Source organism: Haliaeetus albicilla, chromosome 20 (genome assembly GCF_947461875.1).
Source record: "Haliaeetus albicilla chromosome 20, bHalAlb1.1, whole genome shotgun sequence".
Classification (NCBI taxonomy): Eukaryota; Metazoa; Chordata; class Aves; order Accipitriformes; family Accipitridae; genus Haliaeetus; species Haliaeetus albicilla.
Window position 1 is genome coordinate 14,829,261 of NC_091502.1, and position 21,899 is coordinate 14,851,159.

General features: G+C 37.2%; 1 protein-coding gene across 5 annotated transcripts in view; it reads right to left on the reverse strand.

Annotated features, from left to right (window-relative positions):
* CNTN5 (contactin 5) overlaps window positions 1–21,899 on the reverse strand; it is a 672,838-nt gene that overhangs the window by 543,739 nt on the left and 107,200 nt on the right. The window contains exon 1 of one of the 5 annotated variants that reach the window (XM_069808334.1): window positions 19,877–19,979. The exons of the other annotated variants lie outside the window; for them this stretch is intronic. The gene's annotated coding sequence lies outside the window, so the exon portion shown is untranslated. Of the gene's footprint in view, window positions 1–19,876; window positions 19,980–21,899 lie in introns of those variants that run through there. 5 annotated transcript variants of the gene reach the window in all.

The window sequence follows — 21,899 nt, forward strand, 5'->3', positions numbered from 1 at the left end:
AAAAGACATTTTGGGCTAAGTGTCACTAATGTTCCTCCCTCCCCTTTATCTCTAGAATCTCTCTGCCAGACCTTGATATTTACACATTCAAATAAAAAATTTTCTCCTTTTTTTCTAAAACTGTGATGATTTTCTTACCTTTAAAATTACAAAATTTAGGAACAAATAGTCTCCTCTGAATTTCTCTGCATTTATCCATTTGCAGTACAAGGTTATTTAAATGTATGTCTTTCACTGTATTACTTAATGCCAGAGCCATTATTATTTCCTTCCCTTTCAGTTGATGCACATATTCAGTTAAAAATCAATTGCGTGCCACATCCGCAAATATACCCTCAGTCTTATTTCCTCTCATTTATATTTTCCACTCTTTGCTTGGATAGTTAAACTTCCATTAATACCACTCAGGACATCTCAATGTTTTGTTAAAAGTTCCATCATTTCACAGTCCAATTGCCATCTGTGGCAAGATGACCTCCTACATAACGTTCATAGTGCTATTTATCCTACAAAGCTATAACCTCAGTCTATAATGTTCCTTCACTCTTAATTTCATAAATAGATTTTGATAGAGGTCTCAAGTGCAGCTCCAAGTGCTTTTTTTTTGGATCAGGTTAGGAAAGCTAAAGCCCTGATAGAATTTAATGGGGCCAGGGATGACAAGGGCAACTAGAAAGGCTTCTATCGGTACATCAGTAATAAAAGGAAGAATAGGGAAAATGTGGGCCATCTCTGGAAGGAAAAAGGAGACCTGGTTACCTGGGACATGGAGAAGGCTGAGGTAGTCAACAACTTTATCGCCTCAGTCTTCACTGGCAAGTGCTCCAGCCACACCACCCAAGTCACAGAAGGCAAAAGCAGGGACTGGGAGAATGAAGAACTGCCCACTGTAGGAGAAGATCAGGTTCAAGACAATCTAAGGAATGTGAAGGTGCACAAGTCCATGGGACCTGATAAGATGTATCTGTGAGTCCTGAGGGAACTGGCGGATGAAGTGGCTAAAAAACTCTCCATCATACTTGAGAAGCTGTGGCAGTCCGGGGAAGTGGCCACTGACTGGAAAAGGGGAAACATAACCCCCATTTTTAAAAAGGGAAAAAAGGAAGACCTGGGGAACTACAGGCCAGTCAGTCTCACCTCTGTGCCCAGCAAGGTCATGGAGTGGATCCTCCTGGAAACTATGCTAGGGCACATGGAAAATAAGGAGGTGACTGGTGACAGCCAACATGGCTTCACTAAGGGCAAATCATGCCTGACAAATTTGGTGGCCTTCCGCAATGGGGTTACAGCATTGGTGGATAAGGGAAGAGCAACTGATGTCATCTACCTGGATTGTGCAAAGCACTTGACACTCTCCCACACGACATCCTCGTCTCTAAATTGGAGACACATGGATGTGATGGGTGGACCACTTGGTGGATAAGGAATTGGCTGGATAGTCTCACTCAAAGGGTTGTGGTCAACAGCTCTATGTCTGAATGGAGACCTGTGATGAGTGGTGTTCCTCAGGAGTCGGTACTGGTCGGTTTAACATCTTTGTCGGCGACACAGACAGTAAGATTGAGTGCACCCTCAGCAAGTTTGCCAATGGCACCAAGCTGTGTGGTGTGGTCAATACGCTGCAGGGAAGGGATGCCATCCAGAGGGAGCTCAACAAGCTTGAGAGGTGGGCCCATGTGAACCTCATGATGTTCAACAAGGCCAAGTGCAAGGTCCTGCACATGGGTTGGGGCAATCCTAAGCACAAACACAGGCTGGGCGGTGAATGGATTGAGAACAGCCCTGAGGATAAGGACTTGGGAGTGTTGGTTGACGAGATGTTCAACATGACCCAGCAATGTATGCTTGCAGCCCAGAAAGCCAACCATATCCTGGGCTGCATCAAAAGAAGTGTGACCAGCAGGTCGAGGGAGGTGATTCTCCCCCTCTACTTTTGTCAGACCCCACCTGCAGTACTATGTTCAGCTCTGGGGCCCCCAAAATAAGAAGGACATGGACCTGTTGGAATGAGTCCGGAGGAGGGCCACAACGAAGATCACGGGGCTGGGGCACCTCTCCTATGAAAACAGGATGAGAGAGTTGGGGTTGTTCAGCCTGGAGAAGAGAAGGCTCCAAGGAGACCTTCTAGCAGCCTTCCAGTACCTAAAGGGGGCCTAAAGGAAAGCTGGAGAGGGACTTTTTACAAGGGCATATAGTGATAGGACAAGGGGTAATGGCTTTAAACTGAAAGAGAGTAGATTTCGATTAGATGTAAGGAGGAAGTTCTTCACTGTGAGGGCAGTGAGACACTGGAACAGGTTGCCCAGAGAAGTTGTGGATGTCCCATCCCTGGCAGTGTTCAAGGCCAGGTTGGATGGGGCTTTGAGCAGTCTGGTCTAGTGGAAGGTGTCCCTGCCTGTGGCAGGGGTGTTGGAACTGGATGATCTTTAAGGTTTCTTCCAACCTAAACCATTCTATGATTCTATGTAGTAAAAATATTACTTCCTTCTGCAAACATTGTTCTATGTATGTGCTGAGACCACCATGGTTACAGCAAAGCACTGCTGAAGTGTATATTGGGTTTGCATGGCAAGGTTTTGGTATCAGTAGGGCTACAGGGGTGGCTTCTGTGAGAAGCTGCTAGAAGCTTCCCCTATGTCCAACAGAGCCAATGCCAGCCGGCTCCAAGATGGACCCGATGCTGGCCAAGGCCGAGCCCATCAGCAACAGTGATAGCACCTCTGTGGTAACAGATTTAAGAAGGGGAAAAAGTTGTTGTGCAACAGAAATGGCAGCCAGGAGAGAGGAGTTAGAAAATGTGAGAACACCAGCCCTGCAGCCCCCCAGGTCAGTGCAGAAGGAGGGGAGGAGATGCTCCAGGCACCGGAGCAGAGATTCCCCTGCAGCCTGTGGGGAAGACCATGGTGAGGCAGGCTGTCCCCCTGCAGCCCAGGGAGGTCCACGGGGGAGCAGATCTCCACCTGCAGCCCGGGGAGGACCCCACGCCGGAGCAGGGGGATGCCTGAAGGAGGCTGGGACCCCGTGGGAAGCCCACGCTGGAGCAGGCTCCTGGCAGGAGCTGTGGCCCCGTGGAGAGAGGAGCCCACGCTGGAGCAGGTTTGCTGGCAGGACTTGTGACCCTGTGGGGGACCCACGCTGGAGCAGTCTGTGCCTGAAAGACTGCAGCCCGGGGAAGGGACCCACGCTGGAGCAGTTTGTGAAGGACTGCAGCCTATGGGAAGGACTCACGTTGGAGAAGTTCATGGAGGACTGCCTCCCATGGGCGAGGGGAGCAGGGGAAAGGTGAGGAGTCCTGCCCCTGAGGAGGAAGGAGCGGCAGAGACAACATGTGATGAACTGACCCCAACCCCCATTCCCTGTCCCGCTGCACCACTCAGGGGAGGTGGCAGAGACAATCAGGAGTGAAGTTAAGCCCTGGAAGAAGGGATGGGATGGGGGAAGGTGTTTTTAAGATTTGGGTTTGCTTATTATCCTGCTCTGATTTGATTGGCAATAAATTAAATTAATTTTCCCCAAGTCAAGTCTGTTTTGCCCATGACGGCAATTAGTAAATGATCTCTCCCTGTCCTTACCTCAACCCACAGGCCTTTAGTTCTATTTTCTCTCCCCTGTCCAGCGGAGGGGGGAAGTGACAGAGCAGCTTTGGTGGGCACCTGGCATCCAGCTGGGGTCAACCCACCACAAAGTTCTACATCAACTTGAATTTGATTTCTTTTGCTTTTTCACCTTCAATGCGTACAAGATCAAGTTAAGAGTAATGGACAAGTTTATGTTTGGTATGCTTTTTAACTTTCCTTATGATTGCCTGGTTTTCTTCTGAGAAGCAAGAAACAACTTTTTTATTAGAATTGTGTTAGGTAAAGTGATCATTGATTTATTTATCAGCAAGTGTATATGCCAATATTTCCAAGTAATACTGCTTTTCTTAGTTTTATATTATCAATACTTTTACATATGAGAAAATATTTTTGGCTCTATTAGCCAAAAAATTCAATATTGAGTCCTAAAGGAATAAATTCTGCACAGTGGTATCTGCCTATCCTGCTTTGAATATATCAGGAATACCCCAGTTTATACAGGGGTAAAAGTCTATAAACAATGTATTATTTTACTCAAATGAAAAGAGATTTTTTTTTCCTTAAATTACATTGTTTATTATTTTCATTATCACTGATGTTAGTTGTAAATAATTTCTCAAATTGTAAAAAAAATCAACAATCGAAAAAACACCGTGATTTTGCTTAGTGTTAGACATGTTCAGTTTTCATTTACAACGTATAGATATCTTTAAGTTCCTCTAGGAAACAGAAAAGAAGGACTTTACAGATGCAGTCAAAGCAAACATCATCTACAATTTATTATTTTTGTGAATCACAAAAAAAGCACAATGAAAGATTTAATAATTTAACATTCAACAAAATTGTTGTCTATTTGCCTAAGTATGGCTGGATTCTCTCTGTCTCTCTCACATTCTTAACTTCATGAAGCTCAACTAGTCCCAGGGATAGTTATTCCTCAGTTACTGTATTCTGAGTAAGAAAAATCCTGTGCAACATTAGCAAATAGTCTCTGTCAGCCATTTATATTTCTGGAAATAGCCACAGTTTCTTTGATAGTAGGTAAAGCAAAGATTCCTTTAAAAAATCACAGGATTCTAGATGCAGTCAGTGCATCCATGGAGATTAGGAAGCCATGTATATTTTGTGAATTAAAACTGAAAAAAAAAAAAGTTGTATTATTTTAAAAAATACTTATTTCTGTTACTTCTTTATCCCCCAAGATTTTCATTCTTCTCTTCTAAAGTCCAGAACAACCAGGATACAGGACAAATAAATTTTGTGCTGAAAGGATTGTTGTTGAACCCATCTCTAATAAATTCCCTTCGTTCTATTAATTTTGCAACATTGGTAGTTATTACATAGTAAAATTATGAGTCTGGAAAAAATGCCAAGCAAAGCTTCTGTTTTTTTTGTTTATAATAGCTTTTTAATTACTAGAGACTGGAGTTTTCCCGGTACTCCAGGAAAAATCAATTAAAAATAATAAAAAAGAGTGAAGGAAAGATTGAGCCTGTGTTTGAAGAATAAAGTGTCCTTGTAGCTTCCTAAAATTCTGAATTTGAAACGAGGTTAGAGGGAGACTCATCTGACTGACTACATTTATGTACCGCCAAGGCTGGAACCTTTCCTCAAAGTGTGGTTAATGGAGCATTTTATTGTGTTCAGAAAATTAAAAACAAACAAACAAGCAAAAACCTTACAAACTTTCTCTTAGAAAAATGTTATGAAAAGTTACCAACATATTTTTAAAGCAGTGAGATGTTCATTAGAAAAGTAGAAATGTCTGCCTTAAACATTGCTTTGCAGACAGAGAGTAAAACTGATTATAGACACTGAGAGAGAAAATGGGGGATCATTCATTATTACTTTGTAGGGAGAATTTCACTCCAGTCATCAGAAATGTCTTCTTGTAGAAATATTCTTTTCTAAATAGAAAACCTCCTTTTTCAATTTTTTACAAAAGTGCTATTACATTAGTTTCCTTGTGTAATAGACATGTTACATTGGAAGCACAAAATGACATCATTTTCTTCAGAGAAAAATATTTCCTTTTTCTGAAAAATGTATTTATTTGTTTTCATTTAATAAGCTATTTTCTGCCTATTGATCCTTCAGAAGTAAGAAGACAATGCGAGGCACCCCAAATTAAGTATAAAGTATCTCTTAAAAATGTAAAAGGCATAAGGTAATGGTTTTAAACTAAAAGACAGTAGATTCAAACTAGACACAAGGAAGAAAACTGTTCTATTGTCTCCTTGAATGAGACCTAAAATGATATGATCAGACTCACTCAAGTACATGAACAGATTTCATTTCTTTGTTGGACATCAACAATGTAGATGTCTCCATTTGTTAAGATGAATCTTACACTATGTTAGTAATAAAAGGACCTACTGGACAGGTTACTAACTACACTGTGATTTTGAAATGACGATAAAGGTTGAGTTTAGACAAACCTCTGTCATGGATCTATTTCCACTCTGGTAAACATTTCTTCTCCGTTCCATAACACTTCAGGGTAAGTAGAGACTATGTATTTCCTGTTACAGGCAAAAATAACATTTGGTAGGAAGTCCTGGCTTTATTTCTTCACATTTGCATGACTCAGTGACTGATAGAAAAAAACATAGTTTTGACTGTGCCTATCAGCCAAAGCATCCACTTCTTTAAATGAAAGGAGAACCTTTCAGTTACCTGGTATTTCTAACTGAGATACTGTACAAGGCACTGAAATACATAGTTGTTAAGGACATAGACAGTGCCCTTCTGATGCAATGAATTGCAAAATACATGGTCTAGTGCTCGACACAATACAGTTATTTTGCCATGCCTTACTAGTGGATAGTGCCTCTATAAATACAAGCAGGATTGCTTTGTGTATCTCTCTGATGTCATAAAGCATGTCATAAGCTCCGGTGACATCACACACACTCGTTGCTGTTAATGGTGGTGGCACTTCTGAAAGAAAGTGGGTGGATAATGTCATGAGGATTTCCTACTAAAGCTCGATTCTTTGCAAGCCTTTGCTGTAGCATGGGGACACTGGCGATGGATGCAGTTTAGAACAGGTCTCTGTTTGCTCCAATACTGAATATGAAAACACTACTCTACAAAACTGACTCAGGGTGAGTTCAAAGATAACTTTACTCACTGGATACTCACTCAGCACTACATTTAAGTCACAAACCTGGCTGTGACACATGTTATGTACCATATTTGCCAGTTGTGCAGTTCAGCTTTACACAGACCCCTCCGACCCCATTTTTGGAATGGCAAAAATGAGAGCTGGAGAAAGCATTGGCTTACAAACAGATGACATAATTTTAGAATAACTATAGTTACTAACATGAGATTTATTAGCTGGATAACAAGCATATATGCTGTATTTCTGAGAATAGACAGGATTATAATTCACAGGTTTATCGGCCAAGTCACCAATTATTATATTAAAACATATCTATTATTTAGAATTTTCTTGTTCTTTCTTTGCTAATATTTGAATCAGTGGGAAATGCTATTATGTATGTGCGTAGAACAGGAACAGCTGAACTTGCTAATGCCAAAACTGAGTGCTGTTCACAGTGTACACCTAAGTGGCAAATACGCAACGCCTGAGCACACGAGTTCGCCTACACTTCCCGTACTCTATCGCACTCTGTAATTTCTCTATTTTTTGTTTGCACCTGTCAGATTTCTGCTGCTACCTCTGAAAAGAAGTCACATCATTAAATTGCAGACAGGGATATGATTTTGAATCAGAGAGGTTTTAATACAGTTAAATGAATTTCATTACTTCTAAAGCCTGCTACTAGCTTAGGTCAGTGTTGCCTTATTCTGGTTAAATCAGGGTTTATACTACACATCTAACTATAGCTATAAAACAACAAAAGCAACAGCTGTTCTGTGTGATTCCACTCAGGACCAGTTCCCAGCAGTGGCTGGCGTGGATTAATAGAACACATAGCCATCCTGCATCAGAGGCATTTACACACAACTTTTTGGTCACAAATAATTAATTTTCTGAAGTAGGCTTAAGGTACAGTTCTGTTATCTAGACTGCAACACATCTTTTATACTTAACCTTGGTCATTAAAACTGGCAGATTTCACTGTAGGGAGCCACAGGGTGGCTTTTTTTCAGTACAAATTTTGCAGAAGCTGTTAGACCATATCAAGTCGACATACTGATAGGAACTCAAATCTTGTACCTCATAGAGCCAAACTTAGAATTTAAAGGCTCACATTAATAAAGACTTTATGGAGAAAAACACACTAAAAAGCAAAAAGAAGGTAATTTTCATATTATGATGATTATTTCTGTAATACTGTGAAACAAGTAGATTTTACTTTTGTAAAAAAATACACAGCCATGACACTAGTTCCTTTTATGTAACTCCTCAGTGGATGGAAGTTGCTTTAACAATATATGCATTAAGACTTATTAGCACATCCAGGTAAGAAAAACACAGCATTGTTTAAAGTTCCTAGGTCATAAAAGCTTGTATGATGCCTTTAGACTAAAATTCAATTTAGATAATTAAATGCTGTCAATCTAAAATTCTCTTTGCTGTCTTAGTCAGCTAAGACTGTTTTCATACTATGAAAACTGTTCTCTACTGTTGCTCTGTGAAATAGCTGAAAACAACAATAAAATATAAGACCCTATATGCAGCTTTATTGTGTTTAATGCAGGCTTCTACTAAATGTAGATATGCTGTATAAATATAATGTATAAATCTATGTATATATTTGTGTGCATATATATGAATATATATACATATCTGCCATTAATGATAACATTCTTAAAATCAATATTTTAATTAATGTTGGTTTTGTCAAAGAATAAAAACTTCTTTTCTATATTATTGCAGTTCAAGGAATGAATAACTCTGTGTAGTTACAGTTTCAGAAGGCACAGTCTATATTACTGTTTTAAATGGTCTCGTATTGTCAGAAACTTGCCAAGGTCTTAAAAAATTACTGACAAACTAATCCTGGCTCACATTTTCATTGGTTTTGTTTGACATAGGAATTGCTCTTATAATTGGGCACTGCCTATGTTGTTAAGGTAATGTAAATGTGATAGTGTATGCAATTGTAAGTTGAATTCTTATACTCCAGGACAAACAGAAAACCAAACTTTGTTCTTCTGTTGCTCTCCTGTAATATACACTTTAAATAAATAAATAACATTAAAGAAAACAAAACAAAACAAAGCCCAGAAGCATTTGCAGCTGCAACTGTCTTAAATTCCTCAGGTTTCCTGTTGGTACTACATTTTTTATAATGATTTGTGACACTGGTGGATAATACTACATAATAGATATTGCTCTCTTACTTAAAATCAGAAGCTTGGTTTGCTTCATAAGCAAAATATCTGTTGGGCCCATACTGTAGACTGAATAATACCAGCTACACTAAAGCATTAGAACCATATTGACTATCTTTATTCGTGAATCACAGAATAACTTTTTAAGAGACTTCTATGTCTAAAACCATTAATTCCTTAATTCTCTTTGCCACAAAACATTGTGCATCACAACCATTTTTGGGAAAATCTCCTGCAACCAAAAAATTAAGCTGGAAGTTGCCTTCTGGTGATGTTTTCATTTTGGAAGTTAGGATCCTCTAGAGCAAAAGTCATATGTGTATTAGGCCAGTGTTGAGCAAAACCAAAATCATTAGTGTGTTCCTGAGGTTTTGTTTCCCAAGGAAAAACTACTGTTAATTATAGTTTCTGTTTATGAATTAGAAGAAATTCTGTTTAGAAATCAGAGGAATCCATAATTCACTGCACCAGAGGAACAGTCATCAACTGTTTAACTGTGAAGTGTCAGATTGGGGTTTGGCTCATTCTTTTTCACATACAATCCGTTTAATCAAGTTTTGCCAAAGCCACGACTGCAAATCCTTAATATCACAGGGTAAAAATATGTATAAACCAGTCAAATTCTAAGATCATAGGGAAGCCAAACATGATAAGACTCAAAATATGGGAAGCAAAAAAACAAAAAAATCACCATCATAAGTATTAAATTACTAAGAATTATTATCTTCTGTCATGTATTAAAAACTTCAGTTCCATGAACCGTATGATACAGAGAAGTGTAAGTCTTTGACCTAGCTATACATTTTGCCTCATTTTATTTCAAAGTAAACCAAATACAATATTGAAATTTTCTGATCATAAATGAGAATAATTTTTATTGTACCAGATAAAATTCTAAACACATTAAGGAAAATTTGGAAAAATATAAAATTTTCTACCTTCTGGAGATTTTCAGTGAAAACCAATATTAATTTCAGATTTATTACTGGTCAAGTCAGTAGTAAAATTTCTTGACTAAACAGATAAGTGGTCCAATATAAAAAAAAAAATCTAAAGTCCCCTCCATAATAGGTCTATTCCTTTCCTTTCCTTTCTTTCAGAGAGAGAGTATTTATAATCAGCACAGTATAGGTAAAGTACAATGATGAATCAAAATGCTTGATATATTTTCTGGGATTTATATTTCTTTAGGTTATATACCTCTAGTGATACATGACATCATTATTTCAAAGTCTAAAATAATTCAGATGACTTGCCTCCTGGAAGTGCTACTCTCACTCACTTTCTTCAGCTCTCCAAAAAAAGAGTCTAGATGAAGTCAGACTTCTACACTCTTGAAGTCTAAAATTAGGTGAGATAACTGAGGCATCTCAAGCACCTGAGAAGATCTTGCCAGTTTAGACATGTCTAGAGGACAGAATACTATTTCTTACATAATACTATTTAAAAATGTGTTCAAGTCCTCAAAATGTTAATGTAATTTCTGTCTTTAATTGTGTCAGACAATACCATCACTGTCAAAAGCAAGATGGAAAACTCACTAGAATGCTTTTTATGGCTTCCTGAACATGAGTCTGTCTCTTCACAGAGAGTTCAGAAAGCCCATCAGCCTTTGGAAGCCATTGAGAGGATGAATTTACTCTCCAGTACACTTTCAGTGATCTTCAGGGCTGAGACCAGCAAAAAATCCTGGAAATCTCCTGATGTTACACATTCTGTATATTCCTTTTCTGTTTACTCTACTTCGTTTTTCAAGGGTGGTCTTTGAGGTCTTTGGTCAACTCCACAGCATTAAGCTGAGTGAGGCAGAAGGGACGGATACCAAAGTCATAACTCCCACCCCTAGCAAAAACATTATTAGAGCTGGCACTGCTGGTTTATCTAGCCATTTTCCAGCTAGTGGCTGTATTTATAGTGACAATTTCTCTCCTCAGAATGGCATGGAAGCAGTCCCAAGGAATATATATGTATATTAGAGAAACATTAGTGTGAGGCTACGTACTTATATACTGATTCCCATGCATTCTTATTGTTTCTGAGCATCATCCTGAAACAATTTTGGCCCATGAGAATTAATACTCTACAAGATAACACCCAGTCCCAAGGCCCATTCTTGATAGTCTACCCCATACTGGAGGAAAGAGAGTTAGGTCAGAGGTGTTAGTGGCAGTATGTGCCTTGGCCATTATACTTATTAGGCTAGGAATAACCCAGAACTCTTTGGTAGAAGAACTAAAACTTTAACTTTAATTAGCACTAAACATGGAATTGTTAAATTCAGCCAAAAGAACCGAGAAGAGATGGATATTATGATTTGAGGTAGAATACTCCAGTAATTGACAAATACTCAGAAATCATTAACAATGGAGAAGACATCACACGTAAATGTATTATACATTATGCTGCAACATATTTTCAGCAGGAGCACCCAAGTATCCATATTCTCCAAACATATCTAGATGGATTTGCAGAGTATTGCATGAGCAAAAATAAAATTATTCTGAAAAGTTAACCAAAACATGTATTTTAAATTATGTAAGATCTTTTTTCAGTTGATGCTTGTTTATTTTCCATTTACTTGGATTTCTCCAATTCACGAAACTGACATTTGGTTCACACAGTAATATTTTTTGTACTTTATGAGAAATCAATTAAATTATGATTTAGACTTTGCAGGGAGTTAATGGATAGCAATTTAAAGAACTATTGCTATGTTTCAAGTAACATCAAGTATCTTATTCTGCCTACATAATTTTTGCGTTCCTACCGCTTAAACATCTATTAGGAAGTGCTCCTGACACTGTCTTATGCTGTGTATCTGCAGAATTCCACCCCATTGCTTCTGATCCAGATGTTTTATAGTGGTTACCACAGCATTTAGGAGACAAGATAAGGCCATTACACAAAGGTAGTGTAGCTGCATTTGTTTAGGGAAAAAAAAAAAAATCAAGACCAAGACAACAGATTCTAAACTGAAAAGCTATGAAATCAGGATAAAAATATTAATTAAATTTGCTCAAGAAACTTAGGAACCACATTCAGCCAAACTCAGTCTGGAATAATTATGTATCTGAACGTATTCAACATGCTAAAAGCAGCTGTGATCTAAATGGATGCTTAAGCTACGCGGAAAAAAATGTTTATGATTAGATGCAAACAGTAAAAGAGTGCAACAAGCAGCACTTCCCATGCAGCAGGGCAGGGATACTGAGGTGTTTTAGCTGCAAAGCACTGCTTTGGTGACTCAAAGCAGCCATAAACCTCACAAATGGATTCATCAGGCTGAACATACCAGGGAATCTGACCTTTTTGAATATGAAGCTGTTGCACGTTACAGTCTATTTGCTATTTAAACTTATTTGTGAGAAATTTAAGCATTTAGTGTGATTTGCATTTTTCTTCACTTGAAGTGGTATTGGCTTTATTTTGATCTACTGCAACAAATGTATAGCAGGAACAGCAAAGCAAAGGCACCTGATGCCTTGTTTGCTTAATATAAATGCAAACCCAACATGAGAAACAAAACAGTGCACTTACACTTCAACATTTTTGAGGGTACAGCATAAAGTAGATGATAAATTTTTCTCGTGAAGAAATTTGTCCCTGTCTCATGACTGGTAATGTGAACACTCCAGAGAGACTATGAAGGGAGAGACCTTGATTAGATTGGCGTTTCTTCCACTGCTACATGATTGCTGTTATCCATTTTGCAAGTCTATTTATACCAGCACTGCATGTTGCCATTATTATTTTTTGGTAGAGTTATAGTCAACTGCTAGCTTACTTTCATCTTTCACCTGAAAAAAATCTAAATCCTGATATTTAGTTTCTATAGCTGTATATATACAAATATTCTGGTTTATGATCCTTTCAAAATTAAATGTGCTCTTTCAAACTGCACCTAGTATATGGGCATGAGCACTGACTTTGCTTTGTCATGCCTAGGCACAGGTAAGCAGAACGTATGAGATCATAACGAAGCCTGTTGAGTTCTAGTTAACAATGCAAGTGGAAATGGGGAATCCATGATCAGCAACTATCCTTGGTTTCCATATGCCAACACAAACAAGCGACATCATGATTCACAGCTCACCCCCTCATTGTCTGGAATAAAGATAAACATTTGCTGCATTGGAAACATTTGTCTAAGATGTACCAACAGAAAAGCCTTTCAAGAATTCTTGACTGTCTCTAAATGTTTAGATTTGTACTCTGTTGTTCTGAGTAATAATTATTTAACTTCTCTGTGAAAAAGAGGACCTTTTACTAATAGGCTTCGCACTGCATGCTGACATTTCAGGAGGTTGCTATATTAGCTCTATCATTCAGAGCCATGAATTATTGATTCACCTACACTATTCTCCTTCAAACTACTGAACTACTCACCATTGTACTGATGCAAATAGCTAATAAATAAGCAGAATGTAAAATGACTTTATTCAGCTTTAAAAGAATATCATAAAGTTTTAGTAGAGCCTGTACCATTACTAGCGCTAGCCAGGTAGTAAATTTTGTTTGCAGCTTTCAGGCTTTATGCACCAGTCTGCCATCTCGAAATTAGTTTCAGCTTCATATTTCATGGAGATTATATATTCATTTGTGAGGTAAAAATGCTGCTGTTCTTCCAGCAGTTCTTTACCACCTTTGCATTCTCAAACCTCAATATGCTGCTCCAGGAATCAGAGCTGTCCTTCACCTTCTCTTTATTTACTACAGGATGTAATGCTTTCCTACGTTACATTTGTGTAAATCAGGAAAGATTGTGGTAATAAGTGGAGTTGCACCATGGAGGGAAGTATGGGGTACTGTTTATTTTCCAAGAAAGCATTTGTTATTAACAGCTTATATTGACAAAGTGAGATAATAATAGACATTCTAAAGCATAGCCCCTGACATTAGCTTTTAAAGGCATGTACGGTCTGCTGTAAAGGCTGGGAACATTATCCAGGGTATTTCAGATATTCCACAAGAGCTGTAGAGTATACTGTTACAGTAGCTTCAAAATACAGATAACCTGAAAAACTTTGATTGTTAAGCATCCTGCTAGAGTGGGGATTTTTTTATCGAAAACCTCAAAAGAGGCTTTGGTGAGCTCATCCTATTTGCTTTTGCTTACTGGGCATAGAAATTTAAATTTTTTCTTTTGCTGCAGGAACTATAATAGATTGACTACTGAGACACTGATATGGTGTGTGCAATACAAAGATAATCAGAAGACTAGAAGGCAGTTCTGGAATATTTCCCTGTTGTCCAAACTCACACAGAAAAATAGCAAAAGCAGTGATTAGTTACACCTGGACCATTTTCTCTGAAGGTAGTCATTATGCTACAGCACAGATTTAAGACTTATTTTGATGAGAAAGAGTGTTTCCAGTCTTTTTAGATCTTCCATATACTTTTTCCATTGAAGAAGTTTTGCATTTTCTCTTAGAAAAACTAGAAATTTTAGTAAGAAAGGTATCTGTAAAATATTTTATTTTCCATATAACATAAAAAACCCCCAACCCACTGTGATTTTATGGAAAAATTAAAAATCAAAAAACATCACTTACCAATTTTAATAAATGAAAACAAAATTACTGTAGAGATCATGATCAGATCTTTTGTCTCTTGGAAATATTAAGGCTCTTAAACAGAAGCCATCTAGCTGAGTTTCTGAAAACCAAATGAGTACAGACATACCTGCTTGATAATTTGGAAATACCTGCATGGAAACATCTACAAAACATTCAAAATTCTGTTGTTCTAGCTTCTGGGAAATTGTGTGTGTCCTGCGGAATTCAGCTCAGCAACTCTCAGCGCTACAGGGTTGTGAGGTCCAGGAGAGGAATGAGCACTAAGAGGAGCACATTGATGGTTACGAGACTTGCGAGAGCATTCCGATTCAGCATCAGCCTCTCCTTTTGCATTGCATTGGGGTACAGCAGTCCTGAAGTGACAGAGCCGATGATGGGCAAATTTGCCCAAAGGGGGTTTTATAGCTTAGGCTGCAGTCCTTGCAGCCTTGGGGGTGGCTATCATACCTGAAATAGTCACTTCAGAACAAGCTCAAGTGTATCTACATGATACTCTAGGCATTTCTGTGACTGCAGTGCTGAAGTACTTTTATTTTTATCCACTGCACCAAGTGGCAGGGCAAAAAAAAATTACCTCATCCGTAGTTTCTAGGTGCCTTAATTACTTCAAATGACATGATTCTTCAAGAAAACTTTTAGAATAGCTTTAAAAGCTCTCAACAACTTACAGCTGAAAGCCAAATGTGTAAGTTATAATTCATTTACACTTTGTAAAACTATGTGCCACCTGTAAAACAGGTGCTGCAAATCATTTCAGCATGGGGTGGTCTCACTTAAACTTCATAAGAAATGCAATCTACAGTCTTTCAAGTAGGAAATTCTGGGGTTATTTTTCATTGGCATAATTACAACCTGAAACTTTTCTTGTTCAAGTCTTGATCATTAGCTAGCTTCTCCAGAGAGCTTTCTGCATACTCCACCTGTTCCACGTCTAAGGACCAAATCTAGCTTTAGTGTTTTACCTGTCTTCAATTTTTCTATGTTACAAACTCCTCTGTTCTTTTAAACTGTAAGGTTCTGGGGTTTTGGGTGCACTGTAACAGCCAGCTAGCAGTAGGGGTGTGTATAGAGAGAGAGATTTAAGTTTCTAATTACAGAGAAAGGAAATGTGTGAAGAATACTTCTTGAATACTATTCTTATCCAAGGGATTTATAGGATCCCTAAGCATTATGATAGCCATTAATTATATGATAAAGTGCTATTTTTTTCCTATAAGATCCTTTGTGCTCAGATTCCTAATGTTTGAGCATTGCAGTTTTCAACTTTCATGTAGTTTCGAGGTAATACACAGAAAGAAACTTGTATGATACAGTAGTTTGAAGCAATATTATGTGCCATTTTCTCACCTAGTTTCTTTCGGAATGTTATTGATTTGTAGTGATTTTGTGTGTACCAGTGCAACTATAAAGCTAAGCAAGGCTATATGAGATAGACATCTTGCTGGTTTTAACCCTCCACTATATTTTCATCCCTATCTTTCTTTTCTTCCTCTTTTAAAAGTGTCCATCCTCTGTGATAACATTTCTTATCATTCTCTTTTTTTCTTTTCAATTAAGGTTTTTGTTTTTTTATAAACTCAAACTGAGATGGGTGTCAGTTAAACACAAATTGTCATGTAAATATGGATATGTATCAGGTGAGGTAACTTTGAAAACAAACAAAAAAGCAAATTACATTCACAGTAGTGAAGGCAGATCAGTTCTCTGTCTGTGTCTCCATCACCACCCTGGCAAATCCGTGCTTGTGCGTTCTGTTTTTCTGTGGGAAGGTCTATATATTTACTTATGACAGTGATTACCAAGAAATCTGGACCACTTTAGAGAATCTCTATGTAAACAGTAAGGAACACACTGAGCTAAAGCCATTTCCAGTCAACTGAAGGGTAAGGGAGAAATATGAGGTTTCATGATTTATTGTCATTAAAGTGTCTCTATTTGCATTTGGACAATTTTCAGCTACATAGCAGACTACATTTTGAAAAATGGAGTAACTACAAAGCTACTACATGTTCATGCTTTGTATATACTCAGCAATGCTCACAAAAAGTGTACATGAGAAAGGAGGGTGCATATTATATAAATTAATTTAGCCCCAAGGTACTGTGTTCATGGTTGCTATCAATTTACATGTGTTGTATAGAAAATCTACTGCACAATAAAAGTAACACAAGGTTTTTCTCAAATGTTTAGGTACTGTTACATGATATTTATCCTACCGCTGAGATACAAAACATAATTCTGGAGATCTTCTTGTACAGTATGTGGATTTTTTCCCTTTTTTTAAATTGTTCTCAGGAGAAAAGGGAAAAAAAAGAAAGATAATCCCTACTTTAATTCTGTACTTTAGGAAAAAAAACCCACAAAACATTACATATGTGTAGAGCATTGTAAGCCTCATTAAATAATTTCCTTTCCATTTTTAATTCTCATAATTTGCCTGTATTTCATAAGGCACTCTGGAATTGAGCCAGTAAAGAAAACAATGACATGCTTTCTTTGAACTGTGCAAAGTCTTCTGCATGTACTGCCTTTGAGACGCATTTTTAAATTACTTCCACGGAAAGTCAGTGCAAACTTATCTAGTCAGTGCATGCGTAGTCACTTTGGGCGGGCAACCAGAGAGCAAAGAGCAGTGCCACCAGCAGCACCACGGCTGGCACAGGCTGGCAGTCCCCACAGGGGCTGGGCACTGGGTTCTCTGCCAGAAGTGCCGAAGTCAGCATGATTTTAATAAATTAAGTGAAAATCATGTTTGTTTGCCACGTGAATAATCAGAATTTATATGACGTTTTACAGCATTAGAACCAAATATCTCTGACTGCAATGATTCCACAATAAGTCTTAGTACAACTAAGATATTCTGAAAAGAGAGAGAAAAATGCTCATTATATCATGTAAAGTACTGAAATACATGTAGAGAACCTATTCAAATTTTGAAAGTACATTTTCCTTGTAGAGAAATTTAATCAAGAACTGGATATATGCTTCTTCTGAATTTCAAACATTTTCAAAGAACAGGAATTATAGCTCAAAAACAGTCCTGGATTTGAGTATATGAGACGACACAAATTATTCCAGACAAACACTTAAATAAAATGTACAGACCAACCCAAAAGATAGGCTACCTTAAATTTAGGCCATGATTATCAAAGTACACAATCAGTTTAAAGTACAGTGAGATTTTTTTACAATGGGAAATGCATTAAGCCAAAGTAGGAGGGTGAAATTACATCAGACTTATTTGTGACCACAAGCCTAAGACAAATACACATTAGTATGACAAAGTCTTACAGCAAACAGATTGCATTTCTTAGACTTCTATGATTCAGTATAATAGACAAAGTATTTTGAATAACTTCTATGTGGAAATACACTTCATTTACTTCCTGAATTTATCATACATTCACCTGGAAGTGAAATACTTGATATGAGTCAGTTAGTATATAACAGGACTTCAAATAGGTGTTTCAAATCTGTATACAGGCCGTCAGTAAAAATAGTCCTGGATGGAAATAAAGTAATCTTTACCTTTTTCACTAATGAATGAAAAATCTAGCAATATTCCCTCTGTTAGATAATGAGAATGCAACATTTAGTTATTTTTCTATACATGATAAGCAGTACATTTGAAGGCATATGATTGTGATATTTTCTCTGTAAGTCTAAAGGTGGTTGGACTTTTTTTTCCTTTTTTTTTTTTTAAGTTCAGTTACTCATCTGCCACTAAAACCACGGTTTTTATACATTTTAAGCCACTGTTTGTCAATGTTGGATCAGAAAAGCCTTTCTAGAATGGTCTGCAGCACAGTTCATGAGGTTCTTGTGTGATTTGCTCAAGATTTTTTACAAATAATGAGGTCTTAGTGATTTATTAACCATCTTCAGGTAGCATGCCGTATGTTTACAAGGAAAACTACTCAGATCCATTAGTCCTTTCTTGCTTAAACATACCAAGGGAGTTGATCCAATGTCATCTCATTGACTTCAGTGGGCTCATAGCCACAGAAGAAGCCAACACCTCCTATAGCAATTCACAAAGCAGAAATGACTTAGGTGAACTGAGGATCATTTTGAAACACTTGTAATTCTTTATGGTAGAAGAGGTGCTTTTCAGAATGGCACTTTGTTGGTGTACATTTGGCACCAGAATTTGAGTTCTGCTTTTGTTAACATAGCAGTGATGAAGAAGAATATAAAAGTTATGGGATAGTAACTAAGTCCTTTCAGGAAATGAGGAAAAAAACAACAAACAAAACAGAAGAACCCCAGCACTTCATTGAAATTGTTAAAGCAGATATGGCAGAGGTAAAAAGATGCTGAGTCTAAATCAGTATTTTATTCATGTTGGGCTGGAAATGTTTTTGTCCCTGCCCCACTCTCCCCCACCCCCAGCAACCTGTTTGGTGGAACCATGTTTTAAAGAACATTTAATAGCAATTTCTAAAATAATAATCAGTACACTCTGTGCTGAAGGTTAATCCTTTGGGTATTAATTTAGCTTTATCACAAAGCAGACAGAGTGTCTGTATTCATCTCACTGCACTTAACATATTACCAAAATTAAGATCTCTATAGGCAAAAAATAGCTTTATTTCAAAACAGTGAAGCTTAGCTAATGCAAAAGTAAATACAGTGTTTATTGCAACCGCTTCAGTACACAGCACAAGAATGTGCATTTAGTACTTAAAGAAAGTGAATCATCTGAATCATTTGAAGAGTACAGGCTCTCTAGCTTGGCTGTTTATTTATACATGCCATATATTCTGCAAATTTCTGTTGGCATACAGAAAGTTCAGTTTCATACTAAAATAGCCTCTGATACCCAGTCTTTCAAAAATTGCAGTCAAATATCCTGTTAAAGCATATCTCTTTATAGAGCATATTAAATTTCAAAAAGCTATCTACTTAACTAAAAACATTCTCAGCTGTAATTAAGATCATTCTACAACTCTAAAAAGATCACTCCTATTATTAATAATAAAAATATAAAAGAACTAGCCACACTCACCAAAACAAACTTCTTTTTAGTTGCGAATTTAGCAATGCAGAACATTGTCCTTCTTTAAATGTTTCAACACATGTTGCTCACTGCAAAAGTGAGAATTTACATAGCCATATGCTACAATGCTTTACTACAAAGTGTTAACATATACAGGGTAATCAAAGTCATGTTACTTTCCTCAGACTCACTGGAAACATTGCCTGAAATTACCACGAAACACTGAATGAATAGCTAAAAAATGCCAGTGTTTATATAGAAAACTATTATGTGACAGACAGGCTCATTTTGTCATTACCTATTATTAAGCACTCACAGGCTTGTGAGGCTTTTCATCAACATGACCATATCAAGACTGGTACAAAACAATAAATAAATATACGAGATGCTATGTTGATATCATGATCAGTTACCTGTGCTAGCATGGTCACTTGGAATACGGTCAAATGCTAGACCTGTCCCAGCTCCTCCTTAGCAGATAGCGTTCCCATTACCAATCCAGTACAGCAGAAGGACAGTGACAGCTTAGCTGGATAAAATTCAGTGTCTATGATACAATTATTGCGCTACTGATTACTTCAGACTTTGGCGAGTTAATCCTTGGGGTATTAATTTACTGCTCTGACTGTACAAAACAGATCCTAGTGCTTTACCCCTTTGAGGGTTGTCACTGTAATTATTCCATATGGCACCACCAGTAAGGTTTTTCTGTGCATCTTTCCCAGTAAACAGATTTTAGGATATTTTCAAGTCAGTCAGCTAACCGAAAAGAACTTTACGCTGCTTTCAAGCACTGCAAAATACAGCAGAAAAATACAGAAGTATTTCATGATTTCAAAGTCTTGGTATATTTCAGTTAAGAAGAATCTTCCTTATTTCAAAAAGTCTTTCCGAAAGAAAGTACTAAAATATTATTCTGATCAAACAGAATTCTGATTTTATATATACTGATATAGGTACAGGTTTATCAACATGTATCATGAAGAAAAAGAAAATTTAAAACATTTTATTAAAAAATATTGAACCAGGTTATCTCAACAAGTCTGAATACTCCAATATTATTTTTTGAAACTAAAATTGGAAAAAAAAAAGTAAAAGTAAAAAAAAAAATAAAAATGCCACTTTGGTAAATAAAGTGTACGGATTCCACCACAGTTTTATATCCTAGTGTCAAAGTTTTTCATAACAATTGATATCTACTTGGATTGATTTGCAACTTTAAAATTAAAAAATACTATCAATTGGGAGTAAAAACAATCAACATAAATTCAGTCTCCAGAGCTGGAAACTCCAAGGCAAGGATGATACCTACTGACTATGTATTTAACCTTGAATTTGACACATTTATTCTATTTCCTTCTCTGTTACAGTGTCTTATTTCAGTGCTACCTTTCTTTGTGTGTAAATGGAAAGTGAAGAACAATGAAATACTTTCAAGAGGTCTTTGTCAAGATCTTTTCTGAGAGAGTCCTAAATGAGCTAATTAAGCTTGGGAGATAGGGCAGTATTGTCATGGATTAAAGGCTGTCTCAGAGCAAAACGTCAAAGTTTGCAATTGAACAACAGTTTTTCCCTATGATAAAGGTCAACAGTACACATCTTAAAGTCTCAGGAAGAGTATATTAATTTATCTTGTTTATATTATCTTAAAAAAGAGCTAAGAAGCAAAAATTTACAATGAGACAACACTACTTAGATTTTGGGAGGACTGGTAAAGATTACACATCTCCACAAAACTGGCAAATAGGCAAACTAAATGTTTCAGACTAAATGTTTAACTGAAGAAATTGATCTCAACATCATTTCAGAAAAGGCAGTTAAGATGTCTCTGCAAATTATAAAGAGTAATAATAAAAGACACTTAAATAAGATGTTTGGAAATAAATAAGATAATGAGCAGTCTGGAGCATATGTTAATGCCTCCATATGAATCGATGCTGCAGACTCATTTGGTTACCTGAAGTAGCCATAAAACCTTCTTACAGAAGAGAGGTATACAGAGAAGAGCAATGAGGCTGATTGAAGGCATGGAGCTCTTGCACAAGAAGAGGGACCAACATGACAAGAACTGTGATAATATAGAGTATTTATATTGTAATTTTAAAAAAAGTCTATAAATATAATTATTATTACATTGGCTGAATTACACAGACGTGCTTATTACTGCTATTACCACTGAATGGAGTTCATGAAAGTCACTTTATGATTATACATATATAAGCCTGGATGGAATTTCACAGCTTTTTGTCTGACTGCTTTGAAAGATTTGTGCTCCTTTCTTTTCAGGCTGCAAACTAGCTCCTTCAGGTTTACCTACTGCTGACGAGCTTTTGATAATACTGCTCATTTGTTCTTTGTGGCTCATCTGAGCTGTTCCTTCCTTTTACACATCAGAACATTGTTATGTTGATGAATGCAAGCAGGCCCTTTGATCTC